We start from the raw sequence: 19,909 nt of genomic DNA, 5'->3' as shown, positions 1-19,909 counted from the left end.
GTTCTCCTGTAGCCCCTCTGGCTTTATTCATTCCCTCACCACTCTCTATTCATTAACCCTTCATTGCTCATTGCTGTCACTCTCCTGAGTAATGCTTTTATTTTGTCTTTCTCACCCCCTCCCCAGTCTGTTTAAAGAAGCCGGAGCGAGAGGGTCTCCCTTATGCCCACATAGTCGCAGTGTTGCAGCAGTTGCTATGACGCCTGGATGTGCTGAGCGACATCTGGATTCTGGTCACGATCCTCCTCGCTGCTTTGTGTGGAGTCTGATTGATTAGGGAAGCAGGACGGGGAGGATTGGGGTAGGATGAGGTTGTACCGCACTCCACTTCAGGCAGGGAATACTGCTTGCTAGCATCAGGTACTTGTGATGAACCAGAGGCACCGTGAGAGGTAAGTACACGATTGTACCACAGCAGGGGTGCACTTATACATCATCTCAGGCTTATTAAACAGGAGCGTAGAAAATATAATGAGTTTACTGTAGTTGTGTTTCACCATGTAAGTTGTAAACCATTTAATGAGCTGCTCTGTGACTTTAATGTTCAGTAATGCTAATTAGCAGGCGGATGGGTCCCTGTGTGGTTTTATGTGCTTGTGCAACTATCTTATATTTTGTCAAGTTGTTCTTCAACTTATTGTAGATCAATTACCAGCGAAGTGCAGCTCTTCATCGGTGGTTGAACTACAAGTCTCAAGACTCTCTCTCTCTCTCTCTCTGGTGGCCAGGCAATGACTGTCAGATAGCCCTGTCCTGTATAATCCATAATAAAATTAGTTATAGACTCAGGCTTCAGCAACATGTGGCTTTACAGCTGTTGGTGAAGTACAACTGGAGCCCGTGTATCATGTTGGGTGTTTTCCATCAGAGATTGGCAAGCCATGGCTCTGAGTGTTTGGTAGAATTATAAGTCTCAGCATGTCCTGGCATCTATAGAATAACAGGCATGCTGGGATGTATAGTACCATGACAGTTTAATAGTCGTAAATTGCCAAGCATTTATAGGTCATCAGACAAAGCTTCAGATGGTTCTATTGGTAGAAATCTCTTTAATCCTACTTTCTTGCAGCATTTGGATTGTGTGCCTCTTTGCAATTAAAAATATGTATGGATACAAATTATTTATTGGGGCTTGCAGGACAGAATTGCAGCAGGAGAATGAGACGTGTGAGAAATACATGTGTGAAAATACCCTTAAACTAACAGAAATGATCTGACATTCTGAGTGTGGATGTAAAATACTCAAGCGTTTCCTGGGGTTTCAGATTTTACAATATGAACCCATTGTTAAGGCACACACCTGTACTGAGGGAAAGTCTGATTGATTGATTGATAGATAGATAGATAGATAGATAGATAGATAGATAGATAGATAGATAGATAGATAGATAGATAGATAGATAGATAGATAAAATTATATACATAGATATATAGAGATATACACACACACACACACACAAACACACACACACACACACACATATATATATATACACACATGTACAGCTGCGACTCACTTTTGTATTGTATGGATAATCTCATAAATGTCAATATCATAAGGTGAATAATCTTGAATTTGTCAGTCATCCACAGCTTGAGTAGTTTAAGTGTAATTATAGATAAAAAAAATATATATTTAAGGTTGATTTCTTTCACCAGGACACTAAGTGAAACCAAACACACAAATGAAAACATTAATGCTGGGTACACACTATATGATATATCAGACAATGTTGAGATCCAAGATGGATCGCAAAGACCATTGTACAGTATAGTGTGTACTCTGAAATCTACCCAATTTGTTGTTTGATTAATTGGTTGGTCTCATCATGTCACTGAATGTGATGTACGACCAATGGGGCGATTCCATGGACGATGCAATGTTGTTACATGCATCATGTAACAATACATCACACCATCATTCAGCGGATTATACAGAGTGTAGGGTGGTGCAATGCATCGTTACATTGTGTCATGAGGTCACACTGTCAACATGTGTGTACCCAGCTATACACTATGGCCCTCATTCCGAGTTGTTCGCTCGTTCCTTTTCATCGCATCGCAGTGAAAATCCGCTTAGTACGCATGCGCAAAGTTCGCACTGCGACTGCGCCAAGTAACTTTACTATGAAGAAAGTATTTTTACTCACGGCTTTTTCTTCGCTCCGGCGATCGTAATGTGATTGACAGGAAATGGGTGTTACTGGGCGGAAACACGGCGTTTTAGGGGCGTGTGGCTGAAAACGCTACCGTTTCCGGAAAAAACGCAGGAGTGGCTGGAGAAACGGTGGGAGTGCCTGGGCGAACGCTGGGTGTGTTTGTGACGTCAACCAGGAACGACAAGCACTGAACTGATCGCACAGGCAGAGTAAGTCTGGAGCTACTCTGAAACTGCGAAGTAGTTTGTAATAGCAATATTGCGAATACATCGGTCGCAATTTTAAGAAGCTAAGATTCACTCCCAGTAGGCGGCGGCTTAGCGTGAGCAACTCTGCTAAATTCGCCTTGCGACCGACCAACTCGGAATGAGGGCCTATATAAATTATAACTGCTATATTTTTGAAACTCTCCTCAGAGAGATGTTGACGGTAGTTGTGTTAATCGGTGGTGGGTGGGACTTAATCACACTTCTTGGAAGTTGGAACATAAACTCTTTTTCTACTATGGTGATGCGATTTACTAGGAATCATGTCATCGCCACCTCGCCCCCAGCGATGTATTGACAAAAATGCTGTTCCCCCAACCTGCCTAACTGGAACACCCTGTTTTAGAGAGGAACTTGCCAATGTACAGATGAGACCGTGCTCATCTCTGCGGATAGATGTACCCACACATCATGGCAGTGACTACCCGTGATCAGGTGCGAATAGTCGCACCCGTAATTGTACAATGCTAGGGATCGCGGGTGTGACTACCCGCACCTGCCCATTTACGGGCATGCTAATTGCGCCAATACAGTCACACCCACTAATAGTCATAACTGCGATGAGCATGGGCACATCTGTAGACAAGCAGGGGTGTAGAAAGTCACGCCAGGCACCGGTAATTAATATGAGTGTGGCCTAAAAAGGGGATGCAGTTAAATTACCGGCTGTCGGGATCCCAACAGTCAGGATACCAATGCCGGAATCCGGACATCCGGGGACATGCCGACGGTCAGAAACCCGACTCAAGCCCAGTATTCCCACTCGGGTGGAGGTCCATCGCCACCATCCGAGGGGGATTATCTCCTGACCGCCGGGATACCATAATGATCCCCTAAAAAGGGTTGTGTTCATGCCCCCTAAAAATAATTGTTTGTGGAAACTGGTTCCTCCTCCTCAGTCGGCAACATCTTCCCAGTGATATTTAGGAAGATGGCGCATGTGCACTAGAGACCAAAGAAGAGTCTTTGCTTTCAATGTGTGGGCGCCATCTTCCCAAAGATATCACTTTGAAGATGGCTTGGGCCTTTACAGGTATACCCGGAGGAAGGGAGGGATTGGGGAGGAGCACCGGACGGGTCCGACCAGCAGCCCAGGCCTGGATAATTAGTACCCGCTCCCCCCCCCTCCCCCTTCTCAGAGCCACTGTAGGCAAGTATGGTAGTGGGTGTGCATTGCACATGGGACCAGTTGGGCCTGCACACAGACCTTGCATCCAGGACCAACTACTTCCGAATCAAATATGGGAAGAACATACAGATAACACACAAATGCTACTGATCCCACCATAATGGATGGAGCATGATGATGAAAATCATGTGATGATGCAAACCTCATCACCCTGAATACCACACACCATCTCTGACCCAATATCAGGAAGATTTAGAGATTCTCTCAGGAATTCAGATGATCGCACACTGTTTTCAAATGATCTTTTCAGGAGTATCGACAAGTATCATGTAAAAACCATGGGGTAAATTTACTAAGATGGGAGTTCTATTTAAGATGGGATGTTGCCCATAGCAACCAATCAGATTCTACTTCTCATTTATGTAGACCCTTTTAGAAGATAATACCTGGAATCTGATTGGTTGCTATGGGCAACATCCCATCTTAAATAGAACTCCCATCTTGGTAAATTTACCCCCATGAGAGTCCCTACTACATATGATTTAGCCAAACAGACCAAGCGCAAAAATGCAGATTCCAGATAGGATGTCTAAATTGGACTCATATCTTAAATATTAAGGGGGTAATTCAATTGGGCGTGAGGTTTAGCGAGGAAAAAAACAATGCTTACATCGTTCCCAATTTTGGATTACCACGGGTAAGTCGCTTCCGACACCCGCGGCATCCAATTTCAAAAAAGGGGTTGAGGGGTTTTCAGCAATGAAACCCCGCAGCGTGTGAGAAAAAAAAATGATACCCACCTCTCCGGGGGGGCCTCTTGTGGTCTCTCCTCCATCTTTCCACTGGTTTGAGATGTGGGAGGAAAATGTGCATTAGTGTGGCTAAAGTGAAGAACATCTCTCATTGTTGCTCACACTTGTGGGAATATAGGGGGTCATTCCGACCTAATCGCACGCTGTCGTTTTTCGCAGCGCAGCAATCAGCAGTCACTACTGTGCATGCGTATGCACCGCAATGCGCAGGCGCGTTGTACGGGTACAAAGCGGATCGTTACTGGGCAATGGATTTAATGAAGAATCCATTTGCACAGCCGATCGCAAGAAGATTGACAGGAAGAAGGCGTTTATAGGTGTCAACTGACCGTTTTCAGGGAGTGGTTGGAAAAACGCAGACGTGTCCAAGCGTTTGCAGGGCGGGTGTCTGATGTCAATTCCGGGACCGGACAGGCTGAAGTGATCGCAGCGGCTGAGTAAGTTCAGACCTACTTAGAATTTGCACAAACAGTGCTTGGCTGCACAGGCGTTTGCACACTTGCAGAGCTAAAATACACTCCCCAGTGGGCGGCAACTATGCGTTTGCGCGGCTGCAAAAAGTAGCTATCGAGCAATCAACTCGAAATGACCCCCCTAATTCAGAGTTGATCGCAGCAGCAAATTTGTTAGCAGTCGGGCAAAACCATGTGCACTGCAAGGGGGGGCAGATATAACATGTGCAGAGAGAGTTAGATTTGGGTGGGGTGTGTTCAAACTGCAATCTAAATTGCAGTGTAAAAATAAAGCAGCCAGTATTTACCCTGCACAGAAACAATATAAACCACCCAAATCTAACTCTCTCTGCACATATTGGCCCTCATTCCGAGTTGTTTGCTCGGTATTTTTCATCGCATCGCAGTGAAAATCCGCTTAGTACGCATGCGCAATGTTCGCACTGCGACTGCGCCAAGTAACTTTACTATGAAGAAAGTATTTTTACTCACGGCTTTTTCTTCGCTCCGGCGATCGTAATGTGATTGACAGGAAATGGGTGTTACTGGGCGGATACACGGCGTTTCAGGGGCGTGTGGCTGAAAACGCTACCGTTTCCGGAAAAAACGCAGGAGTGGCCGGGGAAACGGTGGGAGTGCCTGGGCGAACGCTGGGTGTGTTTGTGACGTCAACCAGGAACGACAAGCACTGAAATGATCGCACAGGCAGAGTAAGTCTGGAGCTACTCTGAAACTGCTAACTCGTTTGTAATCGCAATATTGCGCGTACGTCGGTCGCAATTTTAAGAAGCTAAGATTCACTCCCAGTAGGCGGCGGCTTAGCGTGTGTAACTCTGCTACATTCGCCTTGCGAGCGAACAACTCGGAATGAGGGCCATTATATCTGCACATGGGCCCTCATTCCGAGTTGATCGCACGCTGCCGATTTTCGCAGCGCAGCGATCAGGTTACTACTGCGCATGCGTATGCACCGCAATGCGCACGTGCATCGTACGGGTACAAACAGCATTGTTGCTGTGCAATGCTTCTAGCGACGATTCCATTCGCACAGCCGTTTGCAAGGAGATTGACAGAAAGAGGGCGTTTATGGGTGTCAACTGACCGTTTTCTGGGAGTGGTAGGGAAAACGCAGGCGTGTCCAGGCGTTTGCAGGGTGGGTGTCTGACGTCAATTCTGGGACCGCGCAGGCTGAAGTGATCGCAAGGGATGAGTAAGTTCAGACCTACTCTGAAACTGCAAAATACTTTTTCGCCATGCTCGGCTGCACATGCGATCGCACACTTGCAAAGCGAAAATACACTCCCCCGTGGGCGGCGACTATACGTTTGCATGGCTGCAAAAAGTAGCTAGCGAGCGATCAACTCAGAATGAGGCCCATGGTTTTGCCCAACTGCTAACAAACTTGCTGCTGCGATCAACTCTGGATTACCCCCATAGTCTTTCTTTACTGTGTGTTACTCTTCTGTGTTTTAAGTTTATTTTCATTGAACGTTGGAAGGCACAAAGAGAAGGAGACCCAACCTCAGGAAGTTCTGAGCTGGGTCAAGGGGCATATTTAGTATAATCCACATTTAAGATGCAGCTGTGATGTGATAAATTCACCCAAATTTGCATTGCTATAATTGATTACATTGCAGTGATTTATCAATTATTGCATACAGTAACAGAGCTTGTGAGAAAGCCCTGTCCCTGTGAATGCTCTTTTTAATGAAAAATACCCTGAAATTGTGTCTGGGCATGCGCTGCTGTCGACGCCATCTAATCCCCGCGACTCCCTACTCCTCCTCTGATTACACTTACCTACAGCCAGGACTGGTGATAAGGGATCCAGGAGGGCAGCTGGTCATCTGATCCACAGCAATCAGATGACCGGCTACTCTCACCAGATCACTGATCATAGGTCCTTGTTTGCAGGTAAAGGGGGGTACACACGGAGAGATCTGTGCTTAAATTCTAAGCAATCTGACTAGATTGCTTAGAATGTAAGCACGGATCTCTCCATGTGTATGCCCCACAGCGATAGGGATGCGCGGCCCCATGCGTCGCTATCGCCGGTACTAGATTGGTCTGCATGCAGGCACAATCTGAAATGAGGGCCCCCCCGTCGTCATCCCCCCTCACTCAACACACATTGCGCTGTGTGCTGAGCGGGGGAGAGATGTGTGCTGAGCGTTAATGCTAGATCGCTTAGCACACATCTCTGGGGAAATCTACCCCGTGTGTACGGGGCTTTAGAATTACTTTTTTGTCTAAAGGCTGGTATACACGACAGAGATGTGTGCTGAGCGAACTGCTCAGCACACATCTCTCCCGCCATTCAGCACAGCGCGATGTGGGGGAGGACGGGGGGCCGCTCATTTCACCCAGCGGGTGAAATGAGTGACGTGCTAGATTGGCCTGCATGCAGGCTCAATCCAGCACCGGCGATATATCGCTATCACTGTGGGGGGTACACACGAGCAGGGCCGTAACTACGTGTGTGCCAGGTGGGACTGGCACACAGCGCTGTTGCCCTGAGGGCGCACGGCCAGCGGCATGTAATGAGCCAAATTGACTCATTACATGCCGCCTCTGCTGTCTGCGCCGCCTCCGCGCTGTGGAGGAGAGAGCAGCGCCGGACAGCAGAGAAGGAGGAGGAGGGAGGAGACTGGAGCCGCAGCAGCGCTATTTCATTGGTAGTAATCGCCGCTGCAGATGTCCCCTCTCCTTCCGTATTGGCTGCCCGGCGCTGCTGTGGATACTGGGATGCGGTTCCTCCATCCCAGCATCCACAGCAGCGCCGGGCAGCCTGTACGGAAGGAGAGGGGACAGCTGCAGCGGCGCTTACTACCAATGAAATAGCGCTGCTGCGGCTCCAGTCCCCCTCCCTCCTCCTCCTTGTGCGATGCCTGCACCGAGGGAGATGCCAGCATGAGGAGCCTGTCAGCGGGGAGATGGTAAGTATCTCTCTCTCTCTCTCTCTCTCTCTCAGGGGAACTGGCTGCCATAATGTGTAAAAAGGGGGACTGGCTGCCGCAATGTGTAAAAAGGGGGACACCGTCTGCCGTAATATGTAAAAAGGGGGCCTGGCTGCCGCAATGTGTAAAAAGGGGGACTGGCTGCTGCAATGTGGAAAAAGGGGGACGCTGGCTGCTGCAATGTGTATAAAGGGGGACACCGTCTGCCGTAATGTGTAAAAACGGGGACGCTGTCTGCTGTAATGTGTAAAAAGGGGACGCTGTCTGCTGTAATGTGTAAAAAGGGGGATGCTGTCTGCCGTAATGTGTAAAAATGGGGACGCTGTCTGCCGTAATGTGTAAAAAGGGGACGCTGTCTGCTGTAATGTGTAACAAGGGGGACGCTGTCTGCCGTAATGTGTAAAAAGGGGACGCTGTCTGCTGTAATGTGTAAAAAAGGGGGATGCTGTCTGCCGTAATGTGTAAAAAAGGGGATGCTGTCTGCCGTAATGTGTAAAAAAGGGGACGCTGTCTGCCGTAATGTGTAAAAAGGGGGACTGTCTGCTGTAATGTGTAAAAAGGGGGACGCTGTCTGCTGTAATGTAAAAAAGGGGCTCTACCTGGTGAAGTGGTGCTACTGTGCAGGGTAATTTGAATAATGGAGACTACTGTGTACCATAGTATGAATTGCTATTATTTTGTGGCTATGCCCCTTCCCCATGAAGCCACACCCCTATATATTTTTCTTGCATGGGGGGGTGCCAATGTCGTTTCTTGCACACAGCGCTAAAATGCCTAGTTACGGCACTGCACACGAGCATGGATCTCTCCGTGAGTACCCCCCTTAACTTTTTTTTTTTGGGGGGGGGGGGTTGTGTGGGGGGGGGGGTTTCACACAGTGATCAGCCTGTACATCTATCAGACACACATGGCTGATCACAGGGGCCAGATAGAAGCTCAGCCTTCACTGCCAGTAGGGGAACCAGAGGGAAGCCTGGATAACACTATCTCAAGATAGTGTTATTATCACAAGGCTCCTTCCAGTATTTTTTTTTACAACTTTTTATAGTAGATTCTGGCAAATCAAATTTCCTATTACAAATATGGGAAATGAGATCTGGTTACTAACAAAATGCGGATTTAAGGGCATGAAGGAAAATGTAATTATTATTATTACATTTTATTTATAGGGTGCCACAAGTGTTTCGTACATATGGCACACATTAGAACAATACAGGGTACACAGAATTTAACATTACAGTAACAGAAAAACTAAAATAGAGCACAGGTAACAATTAGCAACACAGTTTTCAGTACACGCTACTGCCGAGATGAAAGGAAGCAAAGGAGTAGTCGTCATACTAATGGGCGCAGGCAGCCACTGGATGAGATAAACAGTAATGAGCAAGAGGAGATGCAGGTATAGATAGGTATCTGTGAGAGAAGAGGGTTGTGGGAACAGGAGGGAAGAGGGCCCTGCTCCAACGAGCTCACAATCAATTTTGCAAATTCTTCTCCAATCACCCATTATTACATACAGGTGATATTAAAATAATGTGAAACGGGTATGAAAACATCCCTTCTCACATTATTTTAGTAAAAATAAGTTTGCTAAATATGCCCACAAGTGTTTTGCATTTAATTTGCTATTTTCTGTCCATTAAATCTAATTTCATTTGTCTGATAACCTGGAATGATTACAGTACCAACTCCATATTTAAGAAACATGTCTCTCAACATTATTACTCTCATTAGCCGGTGCAAGCTTTTGCTCTACCTCCAACGCGTTACGCAACCACCTTGATATGCAAACCACTGCAGCTTGGCAAGCACTTGAGGTGCGTAACATTACCAAGTAGGATTTTGCACTGTGCCCTTTGACAATTTTTGCTTAATAAATGAGACCTGCTGCATTCACACAGTCTGTAGCCAGTTTATGACAGAACCTATTTAAGTATTTATCAAGCACTGCTGTTTCTGCATGTTTAAGGGGAAAATTAAGTGTCACTAGTATATACTAACATAGAAAGCAGTAGATATTGTATCTAGTCCTGCTTTACAGCTGCCAGCCCTTGCAGCAGCCATTAACATAGTGTACCATGGGGACAGTATTTATCAAGATCCAAGAATCACAGCTTGTAGGACCTTGTATGCGGATTACTCCGGTGGGCTGGAAGAGATCCATTGCTACTTGTTTATATTTGCGCTTGCACAGCTGGGTAGACAGGCATGCTCAGTAGTGCAGAAAGGTCAGAGACCCGAAAGTAAAGTGATGACCAGAATATGTTATTCTAATAAGGAATATTAATTTTCGGGTGCTGGGCGCATAATATGTATAAAATAATACTGTATCCGTTTAGATGGTCGACAGTGTTAAGGTTGACACTCATTAGGTCGCCCATTGACATGGTCGACATGGACAAATGGTCGACACGTGAAAAATGGTGAAAAATGGTCGACACGTCAAAAAAATATCTTTTTTTATATAGATTTTTAAAATTTTCATACTTTACCATCCACGTGGAGTACGACTGGGAACAGTAACCTGCATGGCGAGTGAAGTGAGCCATGCAAGGGGACACGGTACAATAATTGGGGTTCCTGGTCATGTTACGGAAAAAAAATACACCAAAAAACAGTTAAAAAATCCATTTCGACCTTTTCATGTGTCGACCTTTCATGCGTCGACCATTTTCATGTGTTGACAATCTGTCCATGTCGACCATGTCCATTTCGACCAATAATGGTCAACCTAATGAGTGTCGACCTTAACAATGTCGACCATCTGAATGGATACCGTATTGTTTTATACATATTATGCGCCCAGCACCCGAAAATTAATATTCCTTCTTAATAGTAGTCAACCTAATGACTGTCGACCTTAACATTGTCGACCATTCATACCGGAACCAAATAATACATAATATCATAATTCTCCTTCCAAGAGATAATTGTGAGGCCATTAAAAAAAACATCACGTTGCCTCCACTGATATACATTACTGCGCAGGACTATAGGGCAATGTTTCATTCACAGCCACATTTTACAATTCCACAGGTGTCTTACGTACAGGTTACCACATGAATAGAAATACACTTCAGTAGCAAAAGATACTTGGTAAAAAAGGATGCTCATCTAGTGTACTGTATTTTAGGACATTTTGTTGCACACTTCACAGGATAAAGATATCAATTAAGCATTTGCTGGTAAATGAATAAATAACAAACTATGCAGAATTTTTGAACAATGATTTGTATCATCATGTGTGTGTGTGTGCGGGGGAGGGGATTAGAAGCTGTTTTCCTTACAATCGCAGTAGTATTGGGAGGGTAGAAGTTATGGGTTCCGGTATGAATGGTCGACCATGTTATGGTCGACAGTCATTAGGCCGACCACTATTGGTCGACATTGACATGGTCGACATGGACACATGGTCGACGCATGAAAATGGTCGACGCATGAAAAGGTCGACATGAGTTTTGTAACCTTTTTTTGTGTCGTTTTTTGCGTAAAGTGACTGGGAACCCCAATTAGTGCACCGCGTCCCCTCGCCTGGCTCGCTTCGCTCACCATGCTTCGGGCATGGTGCCTTCGCTCCGCTACTGCTTCGCTCGGCACAGATTACCGTTCCAATCGTAGTCCACTTGGATCGTAAAGTATGGAAAAGTTCCCCAAAAGAAAAAAAAGTTAAAAAACTCATGTCGACCTTTTCATGTGTCGACCTTTCATGTGTCGACCATGTGTCCATGTCGACCATGTCAATGTCGACCAATAGCTGTCGACCTAATGACTGTCGACCATAACATGGTCGACCATGTGAACGGATACCGAAGTTATGATGCAACAGGCAACCAGGGATACATTTATTAAAGCTTCTAAAACAAACAAGTGGCAGCGTTGTCCATACCAGTCAGATTCGATCTATCATTTTCTAGAATGCAATAGAGATTTGATAACTAGAATCTGATTGGTTGCTAGGGCAACAGCTCCACTTTTCATTTACAGAAACTTTTTTTTTATCTACCCCCAGGTGTCAAACAGGGAAAAGGAATATTGAGGCCACACTATTGATAAAAATTAGGGGACACATCTTCTTAATTGTATTCCACATTTTTCTAAATTCTCTTTACTAAGTTTTTTCTCTGTCAGTTCTACAAATAAGCATAAACTCATAAAGAATTAATACTGCATGAATGGGGGGGAGGGGAGTGAGATAAAGTCACCTATAAAACCACTGAGGCGGTTCTTGCTGCCAACCAGATGCTCATATGGGGACAGTAAAATGCTGACGGCATCACGCTGACACAGTTGTAATGTTAGTGAAAGCTTATTAGCCATGTCAGCATGATACTTTATGATCATGTTTAAAGTGTCTCTTAAAATGCTTTAGCAATCACCAGAAGTTTGGGGTTAATTCAGATCTGATCGCTTCTATGTGTTTTCGCACAGCGTGTGATCATATCTGAACTGCACAAGCATCTGAGCCGCACTGCGCCGGTGCGATGGACAGCTGCTACGGTGACCGGCTCCCTGTGACGGGATGGTGCGAAGGATCCAATCGCACGGGCGTTCGCAAGGAGATTGACAGGAAGAGGCCATTTGTGGGTGGCAACTGACCGTTTTCCGGGAGTATCCAGAAAAACGCAGGCGGGCTCGGGCGTTTTGAGGGAGGGTGTCTGACGTCAGCTCCGGTCCCGATCAGGAGGATTCAGTCGCAGCGGCTAAGTAAGTCCTGGGCTGCGCAGAGACTGCACAAACTGATTTTTGTGCAGCTCTGCTAACGAAGCGATTGCATACTTGTACAGCGTTTTCCCCTCCCCCTGTAGGCGGCGACTATCTGATCGCAGGGCAGCAAATAACACAGCCCAGCGATCAGATCTGAATTAGGCCCTTTGTTGGTATGGTCTGCTCCGTGTGCAGAATCTGACTGCAATCTGAGTTACCAAATGATAGACTGCATAGAGGTGCGTTGCTCTGTGTTAAAAAACACACTAGTAACTCAGAATTCCTTTAGCCACGGATACCACGATATCCAGTATTTGATGAATTACAATTTGCTTTGATTTCTAAGGTCTTCCATTCCCATGGTCATATTTGTTCTTCTGTCATATCCCTCATTTTATAACAGGACGCTTTGCCAGTCATAGCCTTTCATATATCTGTGTATGTCTGGTGGAAAAGCTGCACCTAAAGCATAGCTGCCTACCCTCCTGCATTCTGCAGGAGACTCCCTGAAATAGCAGCAATCTCCCTGTCTCCCTGAATAGCCCATCAATCTCCCTGATTGCACCTTACCCCTATTATGTAGCTGTTACATTATTGGGGGAATAAGAAATCAGAGATGCATACATTAAAATGGGAACATCAGTGCCATTTCCCTGCATTGGTTATAAGGCACAGTAATCCCTATGGCTACATGCTTTTTAAAAAAGGTTTCTCGTGTCCACTTACAGTATATGGAACCTCTTGTAAAACACAACACACAAATCCTGAAAAATATCAGCATCTTTTCTTCAACAAGTAGACCTTGCTAACTGTGGGGCTCATTTACATTTGGATGTAAGTCATTTTTATGCCCCGCCTCTCAGATGTCACAGTACATGTCCGTGCTGATAGCTGTTACTTTCACAATCTCCCTGAAATGCATTTTCAAAAGTAGGTAAGTATGACCTAAAGATCAAGTAAAGTTATCTTAGCCCATTAATTTATATATCAAAGCCTGTGATTAACGGGGCCAAGTAATATATTTGAAGTGTCTGGTGATGACTATACTCTGAGTTTGTATGCCATGATACTGATCACATGCCAGCTTTGTATAGGGGAGTTTTCCATGTATAGATGATTTTATATTCCTTTTTTAATAGAATTGTTTGATCAGCAGGCTCAGCGCCTCTAGTACAGGATGGGACGGAGGCACAACACATAGGGCCTAGCTCAGAGATGTACGCAAACTCGATGTTTACATACTGTACATCTCCTGTGATTTTGGATCTGTGTATGCGCAGGATCGACACTGCGCCTGAGCACATCCGGGGCTGCGATGTCGCTCACAGCTTGAGGGACATGCTGCTGATGCTACTGGAGTTTGGGGGGTGGCATCAGGCAGTGTTGCAGTAAACAAGGATGTGTCGGCCTATTTTCCGAGTGTGCTGAAGCCAGTGGCCGCATCTTTGGACACAGCTTCTCTGGTTATCATTTTACTTCTGGATTCAGACCCGACTTCTTTAACCATTTAACTGGCTTATTATATTTTTCCAAAAATGTTCTTAATCTCATATTAGGTAAATAACAGCTATTTAAATCTGATTCAGTATCATTTTCAGTATCAAGTTTAAATTGCTACTTTTTATGTAATATGATAATAATTGGCAATTTTGGGGACTTTTTTTTTTAATAGTTAAAAAAACAAACTTTTTTACTTTATCAACTTTAATATATTTACACATACATTATATATACCTGATGAAAATGTACATGTTAAATGTAGTTGGGGATGATGGGTTGGACAGAGGGGAAGGTGGCTGGGGGACAGTGAGGAGCGTGGGTGGATCAGGATGCATCAGTGGGGTAGGGGGGGAGGAACAGGATGACCAGGTGTAACACTCAGAGCAGGGGGTGGAGCGGTGATAAGAGGGGGTGGGAGCAGACAATGCGCAGTACATCTGCCCCTGGGAGAGAAGCCGTGGCTACTGTGAACCGAGGCTGTTCTGCCACCGGGAGGGGTTGACACTGGACTGCCCGACCACTGTGGCCAGTGTCCCAGCCATGGGTGCCGGGGGTGTCGGGAAAGTATTTCTGAGATTGGTGGCTGGATGACTATGTTCCGTCAGTGGGCGTTTCTGACTGGTCGCATCAGAAGCAGCCATGTCAGGGAAAGCCCAGCCTGTCGTGGTCGCACAAGTAGTAGTTATAGAATTATCCGTCTTGAAATAAAAATGCTATAGTGTAGTCTGTAGGATACAATGGCTGACAACATCTAAAGAGGCCATTAGCTAAAGGAGCCAATTTCCAAGAAGCTCCTCAGGGCTTGGTAAATAAAGCATCACTGCAGTCCCTATACACAGCTATGGGAGCTACTGCTGCAAGAGTTAAGAGGGGAACTTCAGCAAGAGTCCTCTGATATCCGCTGCTTTCCCCCTTGTGATACAGTAGTCTATATTGTGGAAATCTTCCAAACACAGAATTGACCAGAATTTTGATATTCTAAGGCGCCGTAATTCAAAAAAGTTTGGGAACCACTGGCATAGGACAAGGGATAGCCTGAAAACTTGCTATTTGTTCAGACATTTTTGGAAGGTACAGGTTTTCTATTTGACCAGCTGCTAAGGGCAATGTAAATATATTGCGAAGCTCCATGGTTACTTTTTCTTTAAGTCTGCATCAGGGCATACAGTATCAGTCTGCTGTGAGGGTGAGCAAGAATGTTTGTGTCTGGTCTTTTGGGCTGGAAGGATGAAAGAAACACTAATCCTTCTCCATAATACATTCTGCCCTTATTTTATATCTCCAAGTCTGCATTGCTGCCTGGAGAACGGTGCAGGGCTTTCCATCTGTCTCCATAGACACGTTCACCTGATACGGGAGAGGTTCCCTTTGGCCCTCTAGCGCCTGCTAAGTTATCATACCAAGGCAGATCATAAAGCAGTAATGTCCCAGCTGTGAGATCAGACCAGTTCTCATTATCCAAAATGTTAACAGTTTATTATTTGCAAATAAATATATAAGAGGAATATTCCTGAATATTTTTTAAACATAGACAGGCAATTCCACAACTATTTCACAGATTCTGTGATTTAAGTTACTGAGATCAAATGTCTGACAAGATGCAATTAAATGTTATTTCAATTTGTATCAAAATGAGACACTAACGAGTTTAGATTGGAGCAGGCACACAAAAATCTTGTAAATCTGTCTAATCAAGAGACAATTCCCTTCAGCGCTTTATTCTTCCAGTCCCTGGACTATTGCCAATGATGGCGCATTAGAGAAAACATAAATAGAACACTTTCATTCTAATGGAACTAATATAACACTTGTCATTATAGGGAGCCAGCACTGTTACTCATAGGGAGCCACAGGTTCTGTAGTGCTGGACTATCATCAAACAGATAAAACATACATACAGTAAATACAACAAGTATACACAGAGGCATGAATACATATAAGCAAGGGCGTAGCTGCCATAGGTGCTGGGAGTACAGATGCTATGGAACCCAGAGCTAAGAGGGGCCACCTTCCCTATCACAGTTACATGTGTTATATACAGGGTGTAGCTGCCATAGGTGCTGGGAGTACAGATGCTATGGAACCCAGAGCTAAGAGGGGCCACCTTCCCTATCACAGTTACATGTGTTATATACAGGGTGTAACTGCCATAGGCAGTGTCGGACTGGGGCATGAAGGGCCCACCGGGGAAATGCCGTTATAGGGGCCCATACTTAGGGGTGTGGCCAGCCTACAAAGGGAGTGTGGCCAGCCTCCACAGAGGCTTGAAATACACAATAGTTTAGTGCAGTGTAATGCAACATATCTACCATGTATAATACAAGTGCACAGTCTGGAACCTGATCCCTAGAGGAAGGAGTGGGCCCTCGGACAGTGGGGCCTACCGGTGTTTTCCCTGGTACCCATGTGGGCCAGTCCGACCCTGGCCATAGGTGCTGGGAGTACAGATGCTATGGGACCCAGAGCTTAGAGGGGCCACCTTCCCTGTCACAGTTACATGTGTTATATACATGGTGTAGCTGCCATGGGTGCAGGGTGTGCAGCTACTATGGGGCCCAGAGCGGAGAGGGGCCACCTTCCCTATCACAGTTACATGTGTTATATACAGGGTGTAGCTACCATAGGTGCAAGGAGTGCAGCTGCTATGGGGCCCAGAGCTAAGAGGGGCCACCTTCCCTGTCACAGATACATGTGTTATATACATTTTTCTAAATTGGGTGGTACGTAGAGATGAGCGGGTTCGGTTTCTCGGAAACCGAACCCCCCCGAACTTCAGCCTTTTTACACGGGTCCGAGGCAGACTCGGATCTTCCCGCCTTGCTCGGCTAACCCGAGCGCGCCCGAACGTCATCATCCCGCTGTCGGATTCTCGCGAGGCTCGTATTCTATCGCGAGACTCGGATTCCATATAAGGAGCCGCGCGTCGCCGCCATTTTCACACGTGCATTGAGATTGATAGGGAGAGGACGCGGCTGGCGTCCTCTCCGTTTAGACTGTAGACTAGAGAGAGAGTAGAGAGTGACACTTGATTTACTAATTTTGGGGAGCATATTAGGACGGAGTACTACTTGCTGATAGTGTGACCAGTGACCACCAATTTAATCCGTTCTCTGCCTGAAAAAAAACGATACACAGCAGTGTGACACAGTCACATACCATATCTGTGCTCAGCCTCAGTGTGCTGCATCATCTATGTAATACTGTATATCTGACTGTGCTGAGTGCTCACTGCTCACACAGCTTAATTGTGGGGGAGACTGGGGAGCAGTTATAGCAGGAGTACATATTTTTAACAGTGCACACTTTTGCTGCCAGAGTGCCACTGCCAGTGCCAGTGTGACTGACCAGTGACCACTACTACTTGCTGATAGTGTGACCAGTGACCACCAGTTTAATTAATCCGTTCTCTGCCTGAAAAAAAACGATACACAGTGTGACACAGTCACATACCATATCTGTGCTCAGCCTCAGTGTGCCCTCAGTGTGCTGCATCATCTATGTAATAGAGATGAGCGGGTTCGGTTTCTCTGAATCCGAACCCGCCAGAACTTCATGTTTTTTTTCACGGGTCCGAGCGACTCGGATCTTCCCGCCTTGCTCGGTTAACCCGAGCGCGCCCGAACGTCATCATGACGCTGTCGGATTCTCGCGAGGCTCGGATTCAGAGCTGAGAGGGGCCACCTTCCCTATCACAGTTACATGTGTTATATACAGGGTGTAGCTACCATAGGTGCAAGGAGTGCAGCTGCTATGGGGCCCAGAGCTAAGAGGGGCCACCTTCCCTGTCACAGATACATGTGTTATATACATTTTTCTAAATTGGGTGGTACGTAGAGATGAGCGGGTTCGGTTTCTCGGAAACCGAACCCCCCCGAACTTCAGCCTTTTTACACGGGTCCGAGGCAGACTCGGATCTTCCCGCCTTGCTCGGTTAACCCGAGCGCGCCCGAACGTCATCATGACGCTGTCGGATTCTCGCGAGGCTCGGATTCTATCGCGAGACTCGGATTCTATATAAGGAGCCGCGCGTCGCCGCCATTTTCACACGTGCATTGAGATTGATAGGGAGAGGACGTGGCTGGCGTCCTCTCCGTTTAGAATTAGAATAGATTAGAGAGACACTTGATTTACTAATTTTGGGGAGCATTAGGAGTACTCAGTAGTGTACAGTGCAGAGTTTTGCTGATAGTGACCAGTGACCACCACTTTTATTTATAATCCGTTCTCTGCCTGAAAAAAGCGATACACAGCACACAGTGACTCAGTCACATACCATATCTGTGTGCACTGCTCAGGCTCAGGCCAGTGTGCTGCATCATCTATTATCTATATATAATATTATATATATCTGTCTGACTGCTCAGCTCACACAGCTTATAATTGTGGGGGAGACTGGGGAGCACTACTGCAGTGCCAGTTATAGGTTATAGCAGGAGCCAGGAGTACATAATATATTATATAGTGAGTGACCACCAGACACACAGTGCAGTTTATTTAATATATCCGTTCTCTGCCTGAAAAAAGCGATACACACAGTGACTCAGTCAGTCACATACCATATCTGTGTGCACTGCTCAGGCTCAGGCCAGTGTGCTGCATCATCTATATATTATATATCTGTCTGACTGCTCAGCTCACACAGCTTATAATTGTGGGGGAGACTGGGGAGCACTACTGCAGTGCCAGTTATAGGTTATAGCAGGAGCCAGGAGTACATAATATTATATTAAAATTAAACAGTGCACACTTTTGCTGCAGGAGTGCCACTGCCAGTGTGACTAGTGACCAGTGACCTGACCACCAGTATATAATATTAGTAGTATACTATCTCTTTATCAACCAGTCTATATTAGCAGCAGACACAGTACAGTGCGGTAGTTCACGGCTGTGGCTACCTCTGTGTCGGCACTCGGCAGCCCGTCCATAATTGTATATACCACCTAACCGTGGTTTTTTTTTCTTTCTTTATACATACATACTAGTTACGAGTATACTATCTCTTTATCAACCAGTCTATATATTAGCAGCAGACACAGTACAGTGCGGTAGTTCACGGCTGTGGCTACCTCTGTGTCGGCACTCGGCAGCCCGTCCATAATTGTATATACCACCTAACCGTGGTTTTTTTTTCTTTCTTTATACATACATACTAGTTACGAGTATACTATCTCTTTATCAACCAGTCTATATATTAGCAGCAGACACAGTACAGTGCGGTAGTTCACGGCTGTGGCTACCTCTGTGTCGGCACTCGGCAGCCCGTCCATAATTGTATATACCACCTAACCGTGGTTTTTTTTTCTTTCTTTATACATACATACTAGTTACGAGTATACTATCTCTTTATCAACCAGTCTATATATTAGCAGCAGACACAGTACAGTGCGGTAGTTCACGGCTGTGGCTACCTCTGTGTCGGCACTCGGCAGCCCGTCCATAATTGTATATACCACCTAACCGTGGTTTTTTTTTCTTTCTTTATACATACATACTAGTTACGAGTATACTATCTCTTTATCAACCAGTCTATATTAGCAGCAGACACAGTACAGTGCGGTAGTTCACGGCTGTGGCTACCTCTGTGTCGGCACTCGGCAGCCCGTCCATAATTGTATATACCACCTAACCGTGGTTTTTTTTTCTTTCTTTATACATACATACTAGTTACGAGTATACTATCTCTTTATCAACCAGTCTATATATTAGCAGCAGACACAGTACAGTGCGGTAGTTCACGGCTGTGGCTACCTCTGTGTCGGCACTCGGCAGCCCGTCCATAATTGTATATACCACCTAACCGTGGTTTTTTTTTCTTTCTTTATACATACATACTAGTTACGAGTATACTATCTCTTTATCAACCAGTCTATATATTAGCAGCAGACACAGTACAGTGCGGTAGTTCACGGCTGTGGCTACCTCTGTGTCGG

At 45.7% G+C, this 19,909-nt stretch overlaps 1 protein-coding gene across 3 annotated transcripts in view; it reads left to right on the top strand.

Moving 5' to 3' along the window:
* Positions 1–264: 264 nt before the first annotated feature.
* The window catches only part of CHL1 (cell adhesion molecule L1 like), a 464,787-nt gene continuing 445,142 nt past the window's right edge, over positions 265–19,909 (top strand). For 2 of the 3 annotated variants that reach the window (XM_063940640.1, XM_063940638.1), the window contains exon 1: positions 265–392. The gene's annotated coding sequence lies outside the window, so the exon portion shown is untranslated. The remainder of the gene's footprint in view (positions 393–19,909) is intronic. The other variant, XM_063940643.1, reaches the window with a different exon arrangement.

Source organism: Pseudophryne corroboree, chromosome 9, assembly GCF_028390025.1.
Source record: "Pseudophryne corroboree isolate aPseCor3 chromosome 9, aPseCor3.hap2, whole genome shotgun sequence".
Taxonomy (NCBI): domain Eukaryota; kingdom Metazoa; phylum Chordata; class Amphibia; order Anura; family Myobatrachidae; genus Pseudophryne; species Pseudophryne corroboree.
This window is presented reverse-complemented; position numbering and strand designations above follow the sequence as displayed.